At 44.4% G+C, this 24,626-nt stretch overlaps 1 protein-coding gene across 1 annotated transcript in view; it reads right to left on the reverse strand.

The window, feature by feature from the left end:
- LOC135196528 (replication protein A 70 kDa DNA-binding subunit-like) overlaps positions 1–24,626 on the reverse strand; it is a 251,981-nt gene that overhangs the window by 95,030 nt on the left and 132,325 nt on the right.

Raw genomic sequence — 24,626 nt, forward strand, 5'->3', positions numbered from 1 at the left:
GTTAACTGCAGACCGCCTGTACTAGGATTAAGGAATTAAGTTTAGTGTATACTTAGGTAGTTGGGGTAAAGTTAAGTTAGGCATTAGAGGATAACATTAAATTATAAGTTGTGAACTGTAATATTAAGGAAAATCTTAGTTTAATTCACTGATCCTTCAAATCTGTTCCCATTAGTATCCTGCTCCAATTGAGTAACTTGAAAAACCCCCACAAGGAGATACTGTCCTCATGCTAGTAGTTGCAAGAGTACCTCCTGTGTACCTCAGAAGTTTGGAAGATTGTGCCAGGAGGTCTTTTGCATGATTTTTTTTCTGTAACTCTTCAGTGATTCACTTGAGTCAAATGTGGGAGAAGGCTAGTCTTGTCTATTGGAGCGAAAAGCAGTGGCAACCTCTGAGAGGGTTACTCCTTTTAGTGGTAAATGAACACCATAATTCCCTCTTTTTAAGTAGACCTGTCATAAAAATCAAGGCCCGTTCTTGTGCACCATCTATTAATAGCCTTATCTGTGCATCCAAGTAGTACACCAAGCCAGTCTGAAGAAGAATTTTCTTGAAGGTTTGGGCAGTCCTCTATCTTCTTTGCTAGAGCGCCTACTTCCAACCTAGAAAGCTCATTACTTCTAATACTATAAAGACAACTTTGATAAGGTGATCTAACTCTGAGGCAGAAAAGAATACCTTTGCCAAGGCTTAATCAACAAGGCTAGAGAAATCCCCTTAAGAGGAGGCAGATACTCACAAGGAAGGCATTTCTCCCATGACATATGACACTTGTCCCTGTGTCACTAAACGAGACAGACACACAGAAAGTCGCTTTGCCTAGTTGACGCTATCCAAAAGTCAGTCTTGGCGAACGCCTTCTTGAACAAAAAGGACAATGCCATCTTTGGAAGGCCCACTGTTCCTGAAGGTGATGGTTCTTCTGTCCTACCATTAAGGGGTCGGCTGCCTAATGCGCCTTCTCCACTGTCTTCTATCAAAAGCATCATCCTCCACCAAACCACTTCTCTCCATATTTTCGTTCACTTTATCTCACCATCTAATTCTCTGTCTCCCTCTTGATCTAACAGGTTCTTCCCAAGCCCTATTCTTATCACCTCTGAAATCTTTACTAAGCCTGCTCTTCTTATTTCATCCTTTTCCTGTCTCTCAAGCAGAGATATTCCCATAATCCACTTCAGCATTTTCATCACTTTTCTCTCAAGCTTTACTTCCTCTTTTCTTCATAGAGCACATGTTCCCAACCCATACATTAACACTGGTCTTATCACTGTCCTATAGATATAGGCATTTCTTATCACATAATACTCTAGCTACATCTATCCACTTCCCCCACACTGCTTTTATCCTACTGTTAACTTCAGCCTCACACCCTTCACCTTGGCTTAAAGTAGATCCTTTCTTGTACTATTACTATTGTCTATATCTTCTCTTCTGCTCACCAAAACCTGTTTTATTCATTTGCCTTTAAGCCACCCCTCTTTAAAGACTCCTGCCACTCTCCAACCCTTCTCTGCTCTGTAGGTCCTCCTCATTGCCATACAACAACTCCCACAGCACTTCATTCATGATCTCTTCATTCAACACATCCATGACTAGCACAAATAATAATGGTCTTAATGCTGACCCCTGGTGTAATCCAACACTAACTTTAAAGTTTTCTATTTCCCAAACTGCTGCTATTACTTTTGTTCTCATTCTTTGATATATAATCTGGACTAGCCTAACCAACTTTTCTGGGACTTTCCTCTTCAAACACCAAAACATCACTTCTCTTGGGATTCTATCATATGCTTTTTCTAGGTCTATAAATGCACAATGAAGCTCCTGATTTATGTATAACCTACTTTCCTGTAGCTGTCTTACAATGAAGATAGCATCTACTGTCCCTCTTCCTTTCATGGATCCATACTTTGTTTCCTGATCTTTACAATCTCTCTTCCTCTCATGAATCCATACCGCTGTTCCCGATCCTTACAATCTCTCTTAATCTCTCATCCAGTATCCTCTCTAAAACTTTCAATCCATGCTCTGTCAGTTTAATTCTAATGTAGTTACCACAATCCATGACATCTCCCCTCTGCTTATATAATGGACCCCCGTATTCACATTATTCAGATTCACAGATTTCTCTCTGGAACATACAGCCCCAATTATTCATGGAAAATTCACCTATTCAAGGCGTTTTTCTGTGAGAAAAACCCACAAATTCCTGTTTTTCTTATCAATTTCATCATAAAATGCACTTTCTGTGATAAAACAATTAAAAAAAAGTATACAAATTTTTGTTGGGGTTTTCCTGATAGGCCACTTTAATCCAACTAACACACACACACACATATATATATATATATATATATATAATATTATATATATATATATATATATATATATATATATTACACATTTCTTCCTCTTCCCTTATAGCATTATTAAATACAGCCCAATTATTCATGGAAAATTCACCTATTCAAGGCGTTTTTCTGTGAGAAAAACCCACAAATTCCTGTTTTTCTTATCAATTTCATCATAAAATGCACTTTCTGTGATAAAACTATTAAAAAAAAAAATATACAAATTTTTGTTGGGGTTTTCCTGATAGGCCTTTCCACTTTAAACCACACACACACACACACACACACATATATATATATATATATATATATATATTAATATATATATATATATATATATATGGAATTTTTATTCTAAAATTAATATTAATAATACTTACCTGTATAATTTATCTAGCCCTAAATCCCCAAAAACCGCACCAAAATTTACCACATTGGCAACCCTGTTACCTCCTATTCTGTCCGCCAGTTGGCAACACTGTCGTTGACAGATACGAAAACCTTCCCTCAAATCAGTTGTGATAGGCAGATCGTGGGTAGGATGGGTGGGACTAGATAAATTATACAGGTAAGTATTATTAATATTAATTTTAGAATAAAAATTCCATATTAATAAACATTACCTTAATATAATTTATCTAGCCCGATTAACCACATTGAAAAGGAGGAGGGAATCTGAATACAATTTCCCCTTCGGACAGAATAGGAGAAAACAAACAAAGAAATATATATCATAGGCAGTCAAAACTCAACCCAAGGTCAAAGATACTAACAACTCAAAGTCTCCTACCATAACATGCCACCAACTGCGGTAGCACAGGACAAGGAGTAAGTGCATAGTCAGTCCGTCTGTACTAAAGTCAGGTGACCGACCAGGTGACCAGTCAGACGAATTGCGGACAGCAAGGCTGCACCCTGAAGACTATCAAGCACTATTCTTTCCCTAAAGGATGAGTGTCTGGACTGTCTGGGCAATTCAAAGCTAAGCAAACCTTGGGGGTGTATCAACGCAACCCGAAGTCGCCAGCAACGAATCGGCTCATGAGCAACTCCTAACTCGAGCTTTCTGGTGCCAAGAGAAAGGAGCGCGGAGCAAAAAGGCGATTCAGTCCCGAAGGACGAATGCCTGACAGTCCAACCTGGTCTCATGTTACACGATCATCGGGGGTGTATCAACGCAACCGACTTCGTCAACAAGAAACTCAGGGCTACTAAATGTCGCCTGATCTCCACGAGTGTCTGACTCTGAGAAGACAGGTGAGACAAAAAGTAGATGGTGAGCGAGTCACCAGATGACAGCAGACGATCCATCGACTAATTCCCTGTCCAGGACAGTGGAAGAAGCAGGAGTCGTCAGGACAAGCGAACCAGTGGCTAGTCCTAGGTCAGCATCGACTCTGGGAGAAGCGTAGTCGCCAGTGCCGACAACCCAGTGGCTGGAACCATTTCACACTGAAAATGGAAGCAGCATGAGTTGCCAAGCAGTCAGTCCTTGTCATCAAAAACACCTAAATACCAAACTGCCTAATTCCCATTATAACTACGTCAAAAACTGCCATGGGTTATAATACAAAAACAAAAAATATATACAACAAAAAAATTAATGAATAATATACAGGTAGCAACCAAACGTAAAACAGGAAGACTACCTAATTCTCCTGTCTGACGACCTGTCTGCCATCACCAACGGGCCCAAAGAACGGAAGGTCGCCTAGAACTAGAGAAATATCCCTCAAGTAAAAAGAGGCAAAAAACAGAATTAGAACGCCAAGTCGCCGCCTCAAGCACCTTGGCGACAGACATTCTCATTAAAAGCTACTGATGTAGCAACTGCTCTAATACTGTGTGCTCTCGGCGTCTGGTCTTCCCCAGCAGCCGAACCACCAGTTTTAACGATCAGATCTCTGAGAAAAAAGGATACACCATTCTTTGAAATAGGTCTCTTGACATTTCGGGTGAAACAAACAGATGACGGGGACGACCCTGAATGTCCTTCGTGCGGCGTAAATAACATGAGAGCGCCCTAACAGGGCAAAGAACTAATTCCTCATTTAAATTACCAACAAAGTCGACCAGCGACTTCAGTACGAAAGACCTGGGAATGGGATTATCAGACGATTCAGTCTTTGCGACAAATTCAGGAAGGTATGACAAAATCATGTCTTGTCCAGATCTGGCAACCAGAAAAAGATGTGCTTGCAGTTCACCCACCCTCTTGGCTGTAGCCAGTGAGACAAGGAAGAGTGTCTTAGAAGAGAGGTCCCTAAATTTGGCAGAATTCAGAGGCTCAAACGGAGGGAACCTTAAGGCTTGAAGGACTTTGTTAACGTCCCATGTCGGAGGCGAACACTGCGGCCTGGGTCGAGATAGGGAAAAAGATCGAAGTAAATCTCTAATGACATAAGATGAAGAGATCTCAGGAAGCCTTGCCTTAAAAACATAGGAAAGCATAGACCTATAACCCTTAATGCACGAAGGTGACAGGGCCCTGTCATGATGTAAATGAACTAAAAACTCCGCTACTTTCGTAAGGAAGGTCTAGAAATTGAATGTCCTTGAGACTTACACCAACGCCTGTAAACCGACCATTTAGCCTGATAATTTACTCTGGTTGATTGCCGCCTGGCAAGAGCCAACTGTCGCGCCACTCTGGAGGAGAACCCTTCGTGCTTGGAGAACCTCCTGACAGTCTCCAGGCATGAAGATGAAGCATGTGGAGCCTCTGATGGAACCGATGAAAATGGGGTTGTTTGAGAAGATCTGGTCTCTCTGGCAGGCGAATGGGGGGTTCCACCAGTGCTTCCAGAAGGTCGGGAAACCACTCCTTCTGTGGCCAGAAGGGGGCGATCAAGGTGAGATCCAGACGCTTGGTTGCCCTCACTTTGTTGAGGACTGACCTCACCAGAGAGAAACGGAGGAAAAGCATAGGCTTGAAGTCCCTCCCAGTCCTGCAAAAGAGAGTCTGTCCCGGCACTCTGAGGAGTCTGGTAAGGGGCGAAGAATATCTGGCACCGAAAATTCAGTGGGGTGGCAAACAGATCGACTGTGACAGGCCATTTCTTCCTGAGGCTGTCGAAGACTTCCTGGCAAAGTGTCCACTCCGACCCTTGAACTTCGTTCGGTCTCGACAAGGCGTCTGCTAAGACGTTGTGATGGCCCAGGATAAACTGAGGGACCAACGTAATCCCCCTGTCTTCTGCCCAACACAGGATTGATCGGGCTTCTTGAGTGAGAAGATCCGACTGTGTGCCGCCTTGGTTTCTCAAGTACGAGACTGCTGTGGTGTTGTCGACAAAGATCGCGACAACCGACTCCAACAGTTGTTCCTGAAATGAAAGAAGGCCTAGGTACACTGCCCTCAGTTCCCTCCAATTTATTGACATGCTCCTCTCCTCCTCTAACCAAAAGCCCGAAGCGGCTTCGGAGCCCAGGTGTGCGCCCCAACCTTGATCCGAGGCGTCTGACCAAAACATTAGGTCCGGAGGAACCGAAACAGAAGAGATGTCCCTGACTTGAGGCGGTGAACTTGCATCCACCAACGGAGATCCTTCCGACATTGTGGAGAAGAGGCGACTATCGTGTCCTCGGACACGAAATCCCATGACTGGCGAAGTGTCGACTGAAGGGACCTCATTCTGAGACGACCTCCGGGAACCAGTTGGATGAGGGATGACAAATGGCCCAGGAGAGACCTCCAAAGAGAAACTGGCTGCATTACGGAGGACAAAAATTCTTCGATCAGACTCAGAAGCTTGTCTATCCGTTTCTGAGCGGGAGAAGCCCTCAAAATCTGGGAATTCAAAACAATCCCCAGATAAGTCATGATCTGGCAAGGGATTAGATTGGACTTGTCGAAGTTGACACGAATGCCCAACTCGACACAAAGAGACAGAACTATCTCCCTCGACCGGAGACATTTCTCTAGAGATTCGGCCTGGACTAGCCAATCGTCCAGATACCGAAGCATCCTTACATTTAACTGATGCAGAATAGCTGAAACAGGAGCCATCACCCGAGAAAAGACCTGTGGAGCAGTGGTGAGGCCGAAACAAAGGGTCTTGAACTGGAAACTCCCGAGTCCGTGAAAAAACCGAAGGTAAGTCTGCTTCTTGGATGGATGGGGATTTGCAGATAAGCATCCTGCAGATCGATGGAAATCATCCAGTCCCCCTCCTGACGGATGAAAGAACAGTCTGGACCGTCTCCATCCTGAACTTGGACTTTAGAATGAACTTGTTCAAAACCGAAAGATCTATGATGGGGCGCCAGGCACCGAGGCCTTTAGAACTACAAAACATCGAGAGTAAAACCCGGGAGAAGGAGGAGCTCGCTCTATGGCATCCTTCTCCAAGAGGGCCGAAAGCTCCTTCTCCAAGGCTTGACCCCTGATTGAGTGAGGGGAATAACTGCTGAACTCGAGAGGACGATTGGAAAGTGGAGGTCTGGAAACAAAAGGGATCTCGTAACCTTCCTTCAGGACCTCCACCACCCAAGCATCCACCGCTCTCCCCTGCCAAGCTGACCAATGGCGGAGAGACAAGCTCCTACTGCGGTCTCCAGGCGAGGTGATGACTCCTACTTCCGAAAAATTCTTATGCAGAGACAAGGAAGAAGAAGAAGAAGAAGAAGGTCCTCCTGGAGGTTGAGCTCTTTCTCTGCCCTTGGAGCCACGCCAAGAACCTCTCCGCGTTTCAAAGGGTGAGCACCAGAGGATGAAGAAGAGGCACCAGCAACCTGAGATGTACTCTGGAAAAAAAGAGCCAGAAGGAGGTTGTTGGGCTGGAGCAGAAGGTACAGATCTGGTCCTAAACTTACGCTTACTCCTTGAAGGAATGGGAGGAAGACCAGAGGAAAAAGCTCTTGATAAGGCCCAGTGAGCTTGGGAAGAGGCATCACCTTGATGTTCCTTCAAAACCTCAGAAAGCACAGAAATATCGAAAAGGAAATCACCAAAAGGAGAAGAGGACAACAGACGGGTTCTCTGAATCTCCGATACAGAGGAGGGTAACTGCGACAAATACAGGTTACGCCTTAGAGAAACAAGAAAGGCCTGCATTGAAGCAGCAAGCTCGTTCTGATGTACAGAAGCGATTGAAATGGATGAGCAGAATTTCTCAAAAAGAGGAGCATCAGGAGGAACAAACCCGGAGTCCTTGATATACATTAAAAGCCCTCCGAGGACCCACATATTGAAGGATTGAGCTTCTTGTAAGGAGCTCATAACAGCCTCCATAGCAATAAAATCTTCAATTGAGACAGAGACCGAAGCCTTAGAAGGCAAGGTTTGACTTGAAAGTCGGACAAAAATCAGGATTTGGCTTGGGGGGTCGAGAGAATGAAGAATCATCCGCCACCTGGTAAACTCCTCTCCGGTGTCGTAGAAGAGAAGAGAGCTTCCTCTTCCCTTCCCCGATCACCTTCGAAATGTTTAGCGGCAACGTCCGTCCTCACTCTCGCGAACCTCTGGGCAAAGGGAAAACGTAAAAATTCCCGTGACCGGGAAGGACCGTCAAGAAAAATCCCTTCTGTAATACAACGAGGCGGAGGCTGCTTCTGCTCTTTAGGCCTCGCCTGAGGAAGAAAACTCAAAATTAAATCAAAAAGTTTCTTGAATTCTACATCATGACATCCATTCGAGGAAATATCAATATCACACGAATCCGCGTCATCATCATCATCATCGTCAGATCCTAACTTAGAAACTTCCTCTGAAGTAAAATCCTGACGACTAGCTATCTTAGGTCTGACACTAATATCCCTCCCCCCTTCTCCTAAATAAGCGCCCTTTGGCACTGTTACGGGACTAACAGAGGACACGTTGGGTAAAGATTCGTTAGGCACCTGCCCGGACTGGATCCCCCCTAGGCCTTCGCCACGACGGGGTTCACAAGCCGGGGTATCTGTCGCACCGTTACCCATGGTGCTGTCGACAGGTACCTGACGAGGAGCTGAAAATGAATCTAAAAGTGTGTTAGACATTCTAGTAAAGGCTTCTTGAAAATTCTCTGACAGATTGTTAAACTTAGCAGAAATATCTCTATCTAGACTAAGCTGTAATTTCTTAAAATTCTGTTTCCAGGTAGTTTCCATTGCCAAAATCCTCGAATCTACATCAGAACTAACTTCACTAATTACAGGTTGTACAGGGGGCAAAGCATCAATTAATTCGGAATCGGAGTCGTACGATACCGAAACCGAAGAGCCAGAATCATGAGCGCCCAAGTCAAAGAATTCGTTAGATACAGTTTTAGCAATCGATTTCTTTTTCTCCTTAACCGATCTTTTACGCTGCAAGATTGTTTGGCGTTTCATATAAGCAGTCATATCCTCGTCAGACCAGGGCTTACATACGTCACAACGAGAAGTCAAGTCACAAACCTGTCCACGACAAGAACTACAAATGTCATGGGGTTCATACTCCCTGCTACTCATCCTTGTCCCACAAACCGGGCAGTTCCTGATGTTGCTGGCAGAAGGAAGCATCGTAATTTCTTGGTAATCCATTGTAGAATTGGACAGGTCAGTAGTTCCGGGTCGCGCAAAAGTTCGTAATTTAAGATAAGAACCACAACAGAAATCAAAGTTAATTCACTATTTCGTGATGTAATGCGTGAGTGGTAATTCATATAAAGTTTCATTTAACAAATAATGAAAGCTTTAAAGGCACAAAAATGTTTAAGGAAATTTATAAAGAGCGGCCGTGATGTAAACAACACGGGCGCTCGTTAACAACTGATTTGAGGGAAGGTTTTCGTATCTGTCAACGACAGTGTTGCCAACTGGCGGACAGAATAGGAGGTAACAGGGTTGCCAATGTGGTAAATTTTGGTGCGGTTTTTGGGGATTTAGGGCTAGATAAATTATATTAAGGTAATGTTTATTAATATTACACATTTCTTCCTCTTCCCTTATAGCATTACGTATTAAATCCAGCATCCCCCCCCCCCCCCCCTCCCGCTGTGTCTAGTATAATTCCTGAAGGTGGTTGTGTCATAAAAACAGATCCCAGAGAAGATGGTGTCGCTGGAATAAAAGAAGAGGGGTAGCAAATGAGGAAATAATATAGAAGAGATGAAAAATTAAAAGTCGGTTGCTCCTGTTCTCCATCATCTTTATCTGATGAGGCTGAAGAAACATCTAACACCACCTGAGGATTCCAAGTAATAGTTGAGGGATTCTGGAGTAGGTTCAGGATACTGTCCAGTCACTGTTTGATTTGTAAGGTCTCCTTCCAATTGTACTTCTGATAGCAGGTTAGTGGACGCTGGATACCTGGGCTCTACTTCCACTGGAATGTGTTAAGCATACCCTGCACAATTGGATGCTGAACACTCAGCAATCAGTTATTCTAACACTGTCCTCTTCTGTAATACAACTGAACTTTACTGTTCAAGAGGAACACAATCATATACTGAGTGGCATTCAGGCACCTTGTGCTTGGACTCTATACATTCAGGTGCTGGACAAGCTCCCATGCATTTATACTGGTTGTTTGACCAAAGAACACTCGGGTTATGGACACCTTTGCTTTATCCTATCGGGTGGTGGACGCTCTGATATTGTGGGCTCTAACACTGCACACCTGTATATGGGGTGCTGACAGCTGTTGCTTGACTGTCAGGCGTCATGTACATATATCATGCACGTGACGTTCAGAATACACCATGCGAGCTGACGTAGGTTGCTCGGACACTTTCTTGGGAGCCAAGGTAATCGGAACATGGCGAGGGCTCTCCCAAAAATGACAAGAGGGAGAGGACGGCACTCTTGCTTTTTCACACGTTTACTGAGCAAAATGTTTGCTATATCCTTTTAAACACCTGTCCGAGTCACTTGACGAAAGCGTATACACATCCATCCGGGCGCCTTTCCAATAGCCGCCTAAAGAGTCCCGGGATACGCGTTCAACAGGCTTGTTTGAGGAAGCAACTACCCGTGAGCAAACCCCACCATCCTCCCTTGGACTGCCAGGAGCGTAAGTTGGATGGATAGTCACCTCTTCCACTGTGCTTGCACTAAAACTATTCATCTTATCCATTAACGGATAGTCACCTCTTCCACTGTGCTTGCACTAAACATGTATAACTGATTGTGTGGGGTGCGGACGTGTTGGAGGTCTCTCTCGCGTTTCTTCACAGAAAAGAAGGGTTTTTCGCCATTGGGACTATACCTCTTATAGTAAGCAATGTGTTAATAGTGTCTCCACGTAATACCCGGCGTGTAAGCCGGAGAGTGTTGTGCAACGGCAGATATTCTAATATTCTTTCTGCTCCAATCAGTGCCTTAGAAATCTTTCAAATCACAGCTTCTCCGAGGCCTATTGGTCTGGGAAATGGGTAGAATGCAGTGTATGTGTTAGTGCTTGACCCCTCCCTTACCGCAAAAATGTCACCCGACCAACCTCCAACGTTGCGCAAGTGACCCTCGGCACCTACCGGTGCCTGTGCCCCTTACACAAGTTCCGTACTCGCGAACAATTGTCTTTTCTTTATTCAATACCAATCGAACCGTTCCGACGTCGAGTCCGCTATACAATCTGTCAGCGATGCTTCTCCGATGAGGAAATCAACGTTGCATATACGAAATGCAAAGATCTGATACCAGAGAGCATTCTCAAGTAGCGATCCGCGAAGAACTTGTCCTCTCACAAAAAAATATCGTATATCACTAAGTGGCTAAGGACCTGCTCGGTGGAAATATACGCCGATGACCCTTACAACCTGCCTCCAAAGGGCCCTGCTGACCTAAGCCTACCTGCGGTGTACCACACTGCAGAAAATGCCCTCAAAACAGTTAAAATCTCTCTCAGAAATAATTGGAAAAAACTCTGAAAAAAATGCAGGAGACAAATGATAATTTATCAAGAATCTGGGACGTGATCAAAGGACTACAGGAATCCATAATCAGCCTTAAAAAGGTGGAATCAAATAACCTCACACGGATCTGGGATGCGATCAGGAGTGCAGGGATCGATAGACAATCGCACAGATAGCCACCAGACTACTACGAATGCGGCATCCAGTTTTTCCTCGCCTCCCAGCAACACGAAGTGCCCCGTTCCGAGGGGACTGTTGACCCCCAACCTCTTCTCCTCCCAGTGCCTCCGGTGGAAGATATATCCCCGGTGATGATTACTAGCCCTTGTAATCCTCCCCACCCTATCTCTCCCCCCCAAACCCATCGTAGATGCAGATGAAACTGATCATGAGGGGTCTGGCGGCTGGCAGATACAAACAAGCAGAAAGAAGAGAAGAACCTCCCGTTTGGCCGCTGGACCGGAGCCCAACATTCGTGTTTCACCTCGACCGACACCTGAGAAGAGGTGCCACGTAGTAATTCACAATCTACGTCATCGGTGACGCTGGATGCCATTGTGGAGAGAGTCAAGTTTTCTCACTGGCTCTGACCCACTCATCTCTCACGAAATCCCATGCAGGATTAAACATAAAGTGGCTTACAGGATTACCTGCCTATTTCAACACCTCAACGATTCTTAAGGCGAGAATTTCGGTCCTAATATATTAGTTTCAAGATACAGACTATCCGGGATCAACCACCCCCAGGGGAACTTACTGACACTCCAACCAGGGTCATTTCCACCGCAAGTGCCAGCCAACCCCCCACGACAAGTGACTGACCACTCCCTCTGGGTAACCCCCCATCCACCCAAATGATCAGCGCATTCATCTCCCATCTTCGTGAGTAGTCATGGATACATTTAAACATAATCTCTTGGAATATCTTTGGCCTCAAGCGGAACATTCCTCTTCTAAACATGTTCTGCAAAAACTTCAAAGGCATTATTGCACTGCAAGAAACGCTCCTCTGGCCACATGACCTTGCCATATGCGATTCAATTCATGAAGACTACAGAACCTTCTCGACTTCATCGATGCAAGTTACAGATCAAATCCTAGCCGGTAGCCCGAAAGGAGGCCTTTCTTTCCTGTGGCACAAATCGTTAGACAATATGATAAAGGTGATGACCTACAGGAGACAGATTGCTGGGGCTTCAAGTGACAGTAGGGAACTCGATTATCCTAATTATTAATGTTTATATGCCATGGGAAAATAACAATAATTTTGATCATTACTGCATGATCCTATGGGGAATTACACAGTATTATTCATGATTCTCCTGCTGATCATATTTGTATAATCAAGGACCTTAATTCTCACCCCACAAAACAATTTTATATGAACTTACTCGCTTCTGTCAAAATCAGCTCTCCAAATTAGCGATGTAATGCTCCTCCCTCCCTCCTCTTATTCATATGTTCATAATAGAGCGGAAGCTATTACAACTCCTGGCTGGACCCCTGCATCACATCTCCACAATTCATGATTCTATTATGACCTGCAATTATCGCTATGATCTTGCAACGGGCTACGATCACATCCCATTACAGGTGTCCATTCAGTACCCCAACCCTCCCTACCGTGAACCCCTAACTGATCGACCACCAGCGGTAAACTGGATTTTAAAAACCAACAGAAAACAGACCACTTTAGGGCGACCACGGAAACCAGGTTGCGGTCATAGTTCAACCGGCAGGACGCCTTACGTTTGTACTAACACAAATTGTAGAAATGACCACCACAAGAGGGATCTGAATGAATTCTATTCGAACATAATCTCCGCTTTGCTTGCTTCGGGCAGGACTGCCTACAGATTTCGTCAAGGTAATTCTCGTAATATACCTGGATGGAATGACTTGGTTAAAGATCTGTATACATACTCACGAGAAATGTTTTTACTGTGGAGGCAAAATGGTAGCCCCAGGGAAGGGCAACACTGCATTGCTAATGATGACAGGCGAGAGCGCAGTTCAAACTTGCTCTTAAGCACTGCAGGTTAAATGAAAAACAACTAAGAGCCGATGCAATGTCTAGAAACTTAGAATCTGGTGATTATCCTCGTCTTTGGAAAGATATCCAGTCTTTAAATCCCGAAAACTAAAAAAGCTATCACAGAGAGTAGGGGGAAGCAGTCGGAGACGAAGCTATTGCAAGTATGTGGGGCGATCACTTCAACAATATCCTGAATTGCATAAATGATCAAGATTCCTGAAGGGATGTAGATAACCTCCTTACTGACAACATTCAATTTCATTTTGCAGACCGTAGTTACGCCAGGTAACATCAGCGATGCCATAAACAGCCTACCTAATAATAAATCGCCCAGCTGTGATGGTCTTCCTGCAGAGGCCTTCAAACTCAGCCATCCGATAATTTACATTTTGCTAGCTGCCCTATTCAATGCGTGCATAATTCACCGGTTTCTTCCAGACTCCCTAGTCTTAGTTCACTTGATACCATTAATCAAAAACGAGCTAAAGGATGCAGCTGACCCTGGGAGCTACCGGCCGATTGCAATCACAACGATCGCATCGAAGATACTTGAGTCTGTTCTTCTAGTTAGACTTCTCCCCTTTCTACACACCACTGACAACCAGTTCGGGTTTAAAGCAAACCACTCAACCGACACCTGCATCTACATACTGAAAGAAATGAAGTTTTTATGATAAAACAAAGTTTAATGTATACTTACCTGGCAGGTATATATATAGCTATATTCTCTGTTCCACCTGGCAGAAAATTTTCAAAACTCGCGGCAAACGCTAGTAACCTATTAGTAGTTCAGGCAACCACCACCACCCGTTACCGTGGCGCTAGCGCTAGGAACCGTTCCCAATTGGGCCAGATTTTCTCTGAACCCTGTACTGAGGGGAGGCGGGTAATTAATATATACCTGCCAGGTAAGTATACATTAAACTTTGTTTTATCATAAAAACTTCATTTTAATGTATGACACTTACCTGGCAGGTATATATATAGCTGATTGACACATTTGGAGGTGGGTCAAGGACAGCAACATTCTTAGAGTATAAAAATATTATTCAAATATTATTAAAAACTCCAGGTTCCTTACCTGCTAAGGTAGCTGACTTCATAGGTTCCTGCCTCTAAGCCTGCTTAAAAACCTTAGTAGCTCTCAACAAGGAAGTGTCCTGTATGTTTTGAAGAAGCTAAGACTGGAACTGACAACTGGACGTGACCAATGTGTTGACAGAACCTTACAGCCCTCTTATGCCACGGCATTCAAGCTAGTAACAGATCATTTACCTGAACTACACACACACCATCACCGGATAATCTTAACAAGACTGAGAAAAGTACCGCACCCTTTTCTCAGACGACCAATAAACACAAACACCATCACCTAATAAAATCAACTAGCTTAAAAGAAGGTTATGGGTAGTAACTCCTTTGCCCAATACTGTACCCGAGGGACACGTATGGACCTAGCGTCTGACAATTATCAAAAGGTTGTCTGAACGTCCCTAAGATAATGAGACGCGAATATTGAATTAGTTCTCCAATATGTAGATTCAATAATTTCCTTGAGGGCTAAATTCTTTTTAAAAGCTAATGAAGTCGCCACTGCCCTGACTTCATGAGCCTTCACTTTCAAAATACCAAAGCTCTGCTCTTCACACAACATATGAGCCTCTTTAATTAACTCTCTCATGAAGAAGGCTAGAGCGTTCTTCGTCATGGGTCTAGTGGGGTCTTTAACTGAACACCACAGAGCATCAGACTTCCCTCTGATAACTCCTGTTCTTTCTATATAACATCGCAACGCTCTCACTGGGCAGAGAACTCTTTCTTGCTCTTGACCCACCAATTCAGCTAGACCCAAAACTTCAAAGGATCTTGGCCAAGGATTATCTGGATTCTCATTCTTGCCAAGAAACCTTCTGGAATGAAAACACTGCATTGCCATGTCTCCATCCCACCTTCTTCGATATGGCCTGAAAGCTCACTAACTCTTTTAGCAGTTGCCAATGCTACTAAAAAGATAGTCTTCTTAGCAAGATCTCTCAGAGAGGATTCCTCTAAAGGCTCGAATTTGCCAGAAGTTAAATACTTCAAGACCACATCAAGGTTCCAAGCAGGTGGCCTGCATTCTGATTGTTTCTTCGTACCAAACGACCTAATCAGATCTCTAAGGTCTAAGTTATTCGAGATGTCTAGATCCCTGTGTCTAAACACTGAGGTTAGCATACTCTTATCACCTTTGATTGTCAAAACTGACAAGCGTAAATCCTTCCTCAAGTATAGAAGGAAAATCTGCGATTTGGAGTCCACAGAGGTACTGGATGAAGACACTTTCCTTTTCTTACACCACTTCCGGAAATTGTCCCACTTCGACTGATACACTGTGATTGTGAAGGTTCTTCTGGCTCTAGCCACTGCACTGGCCCCTCTCTAGATATCCCCTCGCTCTGACCAGACGTTCGATAGTCTGAACGCAGTCAGACCCAGAGCGAGGGTATTCTTGTGAAACCTGTCGAAGTGGGGTTGTCTGAGTAAATCTACTCTTAGAGGAAGAGTCCTTGGCGTATCTACTGTCCATTCCAGTACCCTCTGTGAACCAACTTTGGGCTGGCCAAAACGGGGCTATTAAGGTCAATCCTCGTTCCTTTGCTCTCCCTGAACTTCTTCATCACTTTCCCCAGCACCTTGAACGGAGGAAAAGCGTACAAATCTAGGTTCGACCAATCCATCAGGAATGCATCGACCGCCACTGCTTCCTGGTCTGGAACCGGAGAGCCAATATGTTGGTAACCTTTTTGTTCTGGCTGTCGCAAAAGATCCACTACCGGACGCCCCACAACTTCCACAGGCTCTGGCAAACCTCCATGTGCAACGTCACTCCGTCGAGAGAAGTTGCTCTCTTCTGCTCAACAGGTCCGCACCCACGTTCTTCTCTCCTTGTATAAACCTGGTGAGTATCACGACCTTTCCTCTTCCGCCCAAAGCAGAATTTCTTTTGCCAGATCGTAAAGGGGAAAAGATGAGTTCCCCCTTGTTTCCGGATGTATGCCAGAGCCGTGGTGTTGTCCGAGTTGACCTGCACTGTCTTGTTCCGAATCAACTCTCTGAAGTGCTTCAAAGCCAAGAAAATTGCCATCAGTTCCTTCCTGTTTATGTGCCACTTTGTTTCGACCTTGTTCCAAAGTCCCCGACACCTCTTTGAGGGCCTAATGTCGCTCCCCAACCCGCGTCCGACGCGTCGGAAAACAAGACGAGGTCTGGGTTCTTCTGCTGAAGCTACATCCTCTTGCTAACCTGCCTGGAGTTAGCCACCACTTTAATTCCTCCTTTACTTCGGCCGGAATTAGAAACTGGAAGGAATCCGGTTGCAATTTTCTTGGCCATGAATCCTTCAGGAAAAACTGAAGAGGTCTCATGTGCAGTCTTCCTAAAGAAATGAACCTCTCTAGCGAAGAGTGTGTGCCCAGTAGACTCATCCACTCTCTTGCAGAGCATCGGTCTTTCTTTAGAAAGTCCTGCACCTTCCGAATGCATTGGGCTTGCCTCTCTGGGGACGGAAAAGCCCGAAAAGTCACTGCCGATATCTGAATCCCCAAATAAACTATTCTGTTTGTTGGGGCTCCAATTGAGACTTTCCCATATTCACTATCAGACCTAGGTTCTTTTGCCAAGTCCAATGTTTGACTCAAGTCCTCCAGACATTGACTTCTTGATTGGGATCTTATCAACCAGTCGTCCAGATAAAAAGACACTCTGATCCCTCTTAAATGTAACCATTCCTCGCCTACATTGGACATCATCCTCGTGAACACTTGAGGGGCTGTGCAAAGGCCGAAGCATAGGGCCTTGAACTGAAAGACCCTGTCCTGAATCACAAACCTTAGATACTTCCTGCTTCCTGGATGAATCGGAATATGAAAGTATGCGTCTTGTAAGTCCAGAGTCGCCATCCAGTCCCCTGGACGTACCGCTGCCAGTACTGAATCGTTCGTCTCCATAGTGAACTTGGTCTTTTCTACGAAAAGATTCAGTTGACTTACGTCCAGCACTGGCCTCCAACCTCCCGAGGCTTTGCAACCAGGAATAGACGGTTGTAAAATCCGGGAGTTCGTGATCCAGAAAACAGGTTCTATGGCTCCTTTCTCTAGCATGGAAGCTACTTGCTCCCACAGAGCAGCTTTCTTGTCTAAATCGTTGTAATTTGCCCCGAGGGCTCTCAGAGATGTTGCGAGAGGAGGTCTTTTCAAGAAAGGAATCTGTACCCTTCCCGAGCTACGTTGACAGCCCAGGGATCCGCCTTCATATTCTGCCAAACTTCCCAAAAACCTTGAAGTCTGGCTCCCACTGTCGTCTGGAGGACTGAGTTCTCATTCTTTAGAGGGGTCTTGGCTCCTCTTTTCGAGGGTACTCTCTTACCCCTAAAGGCGGGTCGAGCGAATGTTCTTCTCGAAAGGGCTGTTGCGAAGGCCTAGTATCCTTTGGAGTCTTCTTCACCAACTTGGTTGGTAAAAACTTTTTAACTGAAGAAGAAAGAAGATCTTGGGTGGCTTTCTGCGAAAGGGAGAGAGCTATATCCCTGATCACCTCTGAAGGAAACAGCTGTTTCGAAAGAGGAGAGAACAGTAACTCCGATTTCTGAGAGTTAGAAACTCCCTTGAAGCGAACGAACACAACAGCGATCTCTTCTTAAGTACTCCTGCTGTGAATAACGAAGCCAGTTCATTCGTTCCGTCTCTCAGAGCCTTATCCATGCAGGACATAATGCTCTTAGCTGGTCTCAAAAGTCCTGCAAATCCTCTTCTTCTAGGGAGTTCGCTAGCGCTCCCAAAGACCAATCCAAGAAATTGAAGACTTGAAAGTCCTAAAAATCCCTTTAAATAGATGGTCAAATTCTGAAGACGTCCACCAGACTTGGCAGACTGTAACGCCTGTCTGCGTGAGCTGTCTACTATACTGGAGAAGTCCCCCTGGGAGGAGGCAGGTACTCCCAGGCCTAGACTTTCTCCAGTAGCGTACCATACTCCTGATTTAGAGCCAACTTAGCTGGAGGAAAAACAAAAGAGTATTTTCCCGCTTCTTTCTTCTCCTTCATCCAGTCATTCACCCGTTGAAGGGCTTCTTCGCCGAAATTGACATCGTCATTTTAAGGAAAGAGGACTTCTTTGGAGTCTAGTCTTGGAAACTGTGGATTAAGGGGATAACGGAGCTGTCGTTTAAATTCCCCCTCAAAAACAGCCATAAGACGTGAAGTCAGACCCTTTATAATCTGAAGAAGGTTCCGTATTCTTTTCTTCAATTACTTCCAATTCTTCTTCTGTTGAAGAAAATGTCTTGTAAATCCTCTCGTATTGACGCTTCGTTGAAGGAATAGCGTCTGCTTGCCTGCGTCCTGCGGCTACCAGAGGCGTCGGCGTCCTGCCGCCTGCGTCCTGCGGCTACCGAGGCGTCGGCGTCCTGCCGCCTCTCGATGTCCTGGCCGCTCTGCGTCCATCATAGACACGCCTGCTTCCTGCCGCCTGCGTCCTGCGTCCACCATTGGTCCCGCGTCCTGACGTTTGCGTCCTGCTTCTTCGAAACTATTTTCCTCTAGCGCCAGTGCGCCTGCGTCCTCGGCGAACGCATCTTTGTCTTCCCTTTCCCGAAGACTTAACGGGAAGGAAATCGTCCTTACGCCTCGAAGATGCTTGTTCAGGAGCATCCCATGACTTCACCAGCACTGCCAACTTGGACTGCATTTCCCGTAAGAAATGCTTCGTACCATCCTCCTGAATGGTAGACGACGAAGGATGAGGATTACGAGCTGGACTGCGACCTAACGGAGAGCGATCCTGTACTCTACCCGACGGAGAAATACGAGGGGAGGATACATAAGAAGATGGAGGCGAATCTCCCATGGAAATACCATGCCGAGACGGACGTATATTCGCCAGTGCGTCCTGCGTCCTCTCTAGTACGAAAAATCCTTTTCCTCTTGATCGGTACTGCTTCCCCGTCTTCCGAGGATGACAACACCTCAGGACTACTCCAAGCCTCACTATCTTGCGCCTGTCTCTCGAGAGCAGTTGATGTCCTGAACGTCCTCTTGAGTGGGCGAGACACCACTGCATACCGATGTTCTCGCTCGAAGTCGAACCTTCCGAGGACGACACTTCCCCCAGTTACGCCTTTTCTGCGGCGAACTGCAACAGCCTGGGAACTTGCAACAGGACTGTTCGAAGGGACGCCTGACCGTGACAAAACCTCTCTCGCCTCCCTTCGACTGTCGACATGCCTTCTCCCTTGGGTCTGGAGCTTGACAGAGATCTAGGTCTAGGAGCACGAGAGAGACGATCAGACGCCCCCTCCACTACACTTTCACTGACATCGAAAGCACTAACTCTATCTGTGAGTCGCTGTATCTGGTCGCCCATGGACGCAAGGGCAGCGAACACTTTAACAATATTTGTATCGTTCGCCTCCTCTGATACAGCAGCGGGCGCAGGAGATACCTGGGGAGAAGGAACTACCACTTCTACATTAGAAGGAGCTGGAGAGGAAATACATTCACTCCTTTTACTCGAAGAATTTGACTTCTCACTACGAGAAACAGATCTCCTTACACGATCTTTCTCAAGCCTCTCAACATATTTCATAAAGACCTTCCATTCCTTCTCTGATAAATTCTCACATTCAATGCATCTATTCTCCCAAGTACACACATTCTCCCTACACTTCTTACAAACGGGTATGAGGATCGACCGAAGCTTTCGGCAATCTTACCTTACACCCCTCTTTTACACACACTCTAAATATACTTCCAGTATCAGACATCTTTATGAACAATCCAAAGCGAATGCCAAGCTAACGTTCCGAGTACAATACCAAAACAATCCAGGATCAGTCAGCAACGAGAATGAAATTCTAGCAGGGAACCACCAACAATGTTGCCGGTTCGGCTGGCAGAGAAAATCTGGCCCAATTGGGAACGGTTCCTAGCGCTAGCGCCACGGTAACGGGGTGGTGGTTGCCTGAACTACTAATAGGTACTAGCGTTTGCCGCGAGTTTTGAAAATTTCTGCCAGGTGGAACAGAGAAATATAGCTATATATATACCTGCCAGGTAAGTGTCATACATTAAATTGCTTAATTACTACCTATCATCAGCCTCTCCTATTTTCCTTTGTTTTGTAGATGTGAGAAAAGCATTTGACAGAGTAAACTACCTGAAGCTCTTCCTGAAGCTGCATAAAAGGGGCACACCCCTGTACCTAATTGGCATTTTACATTGCTGGTTCTCCACACAGCAATTCTGTGTCAAATGGGGTACAACGTGTGGTTTATCTTACACCCCTTCGGCTCCCTAAACGGGTCCGGCAAGGGGGCATTCTCTCTCCTTACCTGTTTAATACGTACACAGATGACTTGAATGTCAAACTGAACTCGCTCCCAATCGGATGCACCGTCAATGAAACAACCTATAAACAACAACCTCTGTTACGCCGACGATATGGTTCTGATTTCCCCATCAGTGCAAGGTCTCCAACGACTCATCGACACCTGCCGCCAATATGCAGAGGAATTTGATATAATCTACAACGAAACCAAGACCAGTGCATGTCGCTGCTCCCGAGATCGCTTAAGCATATGCAGAACCTCAAATTTTCCTCGGAAACCATCGGCTGGATTTGTGCACGAATTTCCGTATTTGGGTCACATTACACCGACGACCTAAAAGATACGGCAGACATTGAACAGAGGCGTCGTAAACTATGTGCAGCTGGCAACATGATTGCAAGGAGGTTTGCCCTTCTGTCACCGAGACGTGAAACTGCTGCTATTCCGCTCGTACTGCTACAGTATCTATGGGTGTTCCCTCTGGACGAAACTATACCCGAGAGACCATGAGACGCATCACTGTTGTGCACAATGACATTTCTGAGACGCCTCACAAACCCATCCCCGCTACCACTCCGCCACACAGATGTTCATTGAAAACCACCTGGACAATTTAAAAATCATTGTTAGGCGAACAATGTCCAGTCTGGTAACCCGCCGAGCGCTCATACAAAGCATCCTAAGGAGTGAAGCAAGAAGAAGATCTAAATTGTGGGAAAGATGGGGAAAATGAGGCCTTTGTCCCCTAAAGGGCTTAATCTCTGTATTGGCAAGATGTCATCTGCGTTTTGTCATTATTACATTTATTGCTGATATTTAATTTGTCATTATTACTGTGATTCCTATCAAGTTAAAGTTTTATTTACATTTAATTTATGTATTAAGCACTCTGGACCTGACTACTGTAACCACATAATGGTCTACTAGTTGAAATTTGAGTTATATAATATGTGCACCAACTGTTATTACCTCGCAATGCATTTTTTTTTTCTCACCAATATTATTACTGTTATTACCAGTATGATGATGATTACTAGCTTTTATGCTACTCAGCTATATTATGGATAAGTGCCGATTATTCATTTTCTTTTCTATTTTATCATATCTCATGTATCTAGATTGTGTATGTTACTGTCTGTATCTTGTATACTCAATGTATATGGCCCCGAGCTGAAATAAAACATATTATTATTGTTATTATTATTATTATTATTATAAAACTATTCATCTTATCCATTAACGGATAGTTACCTCTTCCACTGTGCTTGCACTAAAACTATTCATCTTATCTATTAACACTTTAACCGAAGTCCCAATTCAGGCACTGTATTGACCAATATACCGAACTTATGGTATACCTGTTCTTCGAGCTTAGCGATGGCACTGGGTTCTGAAAAAAATGGGAGCCAGGAATTGGAGTAGAGGGAAAGTCGGAGAATTATTAATGGGACAAAAGGCAGTCAAAGGTGTTACAGACACAGGAATATTCACATCATCAATATTATCAATCCTAGGTAAACCCACCTGACTAGCAGTCTTAGCCTTAGCTCTAGCTGCCACTGTCCCCACTTCTGTCATGTTTTAGTTTCATTAAATAAGCATCTAACACCTGCCATTTCCCCTTATCCCAATATTTACACTCATTGCATGTGAGTGAGAGAACAAACTTGTCCTCTGCACATACTGCACATGGTATGAGCATCATATTTAGATGAGGGCACGTTTTGCAGCCTTTGATGCAAAACCGTGACTAGGGGAACTCGAGTCTGACATAAACGAATTGAAAGTCAAATTCTGGAGTCAAAATCAATAATCATCTAACGCTAATATAATTAGCACTATGAAAGTAATGGAATATGTCACCCACTGGTGAAAAAACCTCAACCATCCAGTGACTAAAATTTTCCAGAACTGGCCAACAACCATGTATTGTCGTTGACCGGCTAAAACTAGTGTTCTATTCAGCTATGTTGTACCTATTCTTCTTGGCTGCAATACTGGAACTAGTTATGCTAGAGTCAGGCATAACTAAAGCTAAAGTACTAGTCACAATAATAAAACACTCAAGTGCTCTCCAAGGAGAGCACTGAGCAATAACAAACCATACAGAGCTTCCTTTAGACCGAACAACACAAGTATTGACAATTGGCAATTCCCGCTAAGAGAAAAGCCAGTTCATATATTAAAATTCTAACGTCAATATAAAACAAAATCAACAAGATAACTAATAATATCTGTGCCCAAAGGCGCAATATAAGCAAAACAATAATTCACCAAAATGGGAAGATAAAAGATGAATCCAATAACAAGCTGCTCTCCTACAGCTCTAGGAAGGCAGAAACAAATTGAAACTTTTAACAAGTTGTTGTTCTCCTTCCTGGAAAGTGGTTGGCATCTAGTCAATAAAGACAGAAGAAGAGTTTTGACCGCTAATTTCAAATTCAAGTTGTCGTCGAGTAAAAAATGCAGCGATGTAATTACTGGGTAAGTTACTTTTATATATAAAATCAATATTTAGAATCATGGAGTAAACAGTGAAACTGACACTATTTACCTCAATTTTTGTAGATTTAGACAGGTTGATCATTTTATAACTACAGAAAACAAAACTGAAAAAGTAGGACCCTGGCATATAATTTTCATATCAAATCATACACTGCAAGTATAAGGTAATGGAGCATCATAATAACCACTGAAAGCAGATTATTAATAAGGTCCCCATAAATATGAAGTGCATGTGACAGACAGAACTGGTAGGGGGCCCAAAACCTGGCAGGGTTCCTAACATGTATTCATACCAGTAACTGATGGTGGAAGTGTTCGTTCTTTCTGTTCTGTGGGGCTGGACGATTAGCAGCACCCGTGTTTTTGGCAGGATCATAGGTAACAGGCTCTCCAATTTTCCCTCCCACTTCTTCTCCTGACTTGAACAACATCAAGGTCTAAGATGATCAAGATCTAAGAAAAACCAAAAATGAAATTTTCATTATTAAAACATGAAGTTTTTATTGTATACTTACCGAACAATTATAGAGCCGTGATTTCCACGAGCGGCAGGATACTAAATTCAAATTTAGCGCGTCGGCGTCGCCAACACTTGGTGGTGATGACGTCATCTCCCTCCACTCGCGGGAGAACCAGGTACAACTGCCCAGGTGAATCCAATTCTTTCTGCCCGTCCGTCCACCTAAGGGGAGGAGGGTGGGTATAATCATAATTGTTCGGTAAGTATACAATAAAACTTCATTTTAATAATGAAAATTTCATTTTTATTGTAGTGTCTTACCGAACAATTATAGAGCTGATTACACATTTAGGAAGGTGGGATTCAGTGGACACTAGTATTTTTAAATGGCTACATTTATTGCAATACCAGTAAACACTCAAGGTGTCTGTTGTACCTTACCTTGTAAGAGAGCTACAGCAGACTGTTACTGCCTCTGGTCGGTGCTCTTCTTACTATTGTAGAGGAATTGGAATTTGACCAAAGTTAGCCTCTACAGGAGTGGAATCCTTCCGTAGTTCAAGCGAGTCAAGGCTGACTGACGGAGGATAGTAACAACAAAGATGCCCTTGCCCTGGGCTAAGACCAGAAATTCAATCATACAAAACATTTGTCACCAACACCAGATTTAAAAACATATATACCCAACCATTGTAAAATCTGACCTAACAGACTGGTGAGTATCCCAGGTACTCAGTACCCCCAGCTTTATCCCTTGAACTCGACAACCTATTCAAGGTGAAAAGTTAGCATAGAGGTGACGACCCCTGTGCCGTTTCTCCCAACACCATGCCAGAAACCGCCACCGGGACCTAACGTTTTACAATTCTCGAACCGTTTCTATCTCTTTGAGATAATGACTCGCAAAAAACCGAAATTCGATCTCCAGAACGTGCTCTGAAGAATCGAAGCTAAAGCTAAATTCTTTCTGATTCTAAAGAAGTTGCCACTGCTCTAACCTCGGTAGCTTTAACTCTCAGAACGGAAAGATTGTCGTTCTCGGACTGCGAGTGAGCTTCCCTGATAAGCTCTCTAATAAAGAACGATAT

The sequence above is a fragment of the Macrobrachium nipponense genome, chromosome 18 (assembly GCF_015104395.2).
Source record: "Macrobrachium nipponense isolate FS-2020 chromosome 18, ASM1510439v2, whole genome shotgun sequence".
Lineage (NCBI taxonomy): Eukaryota > Metazoa > Arthropoda > Malacostraca > Decapoda > Palaemonidae > Macrobrachium > Macrobrachium nipponense.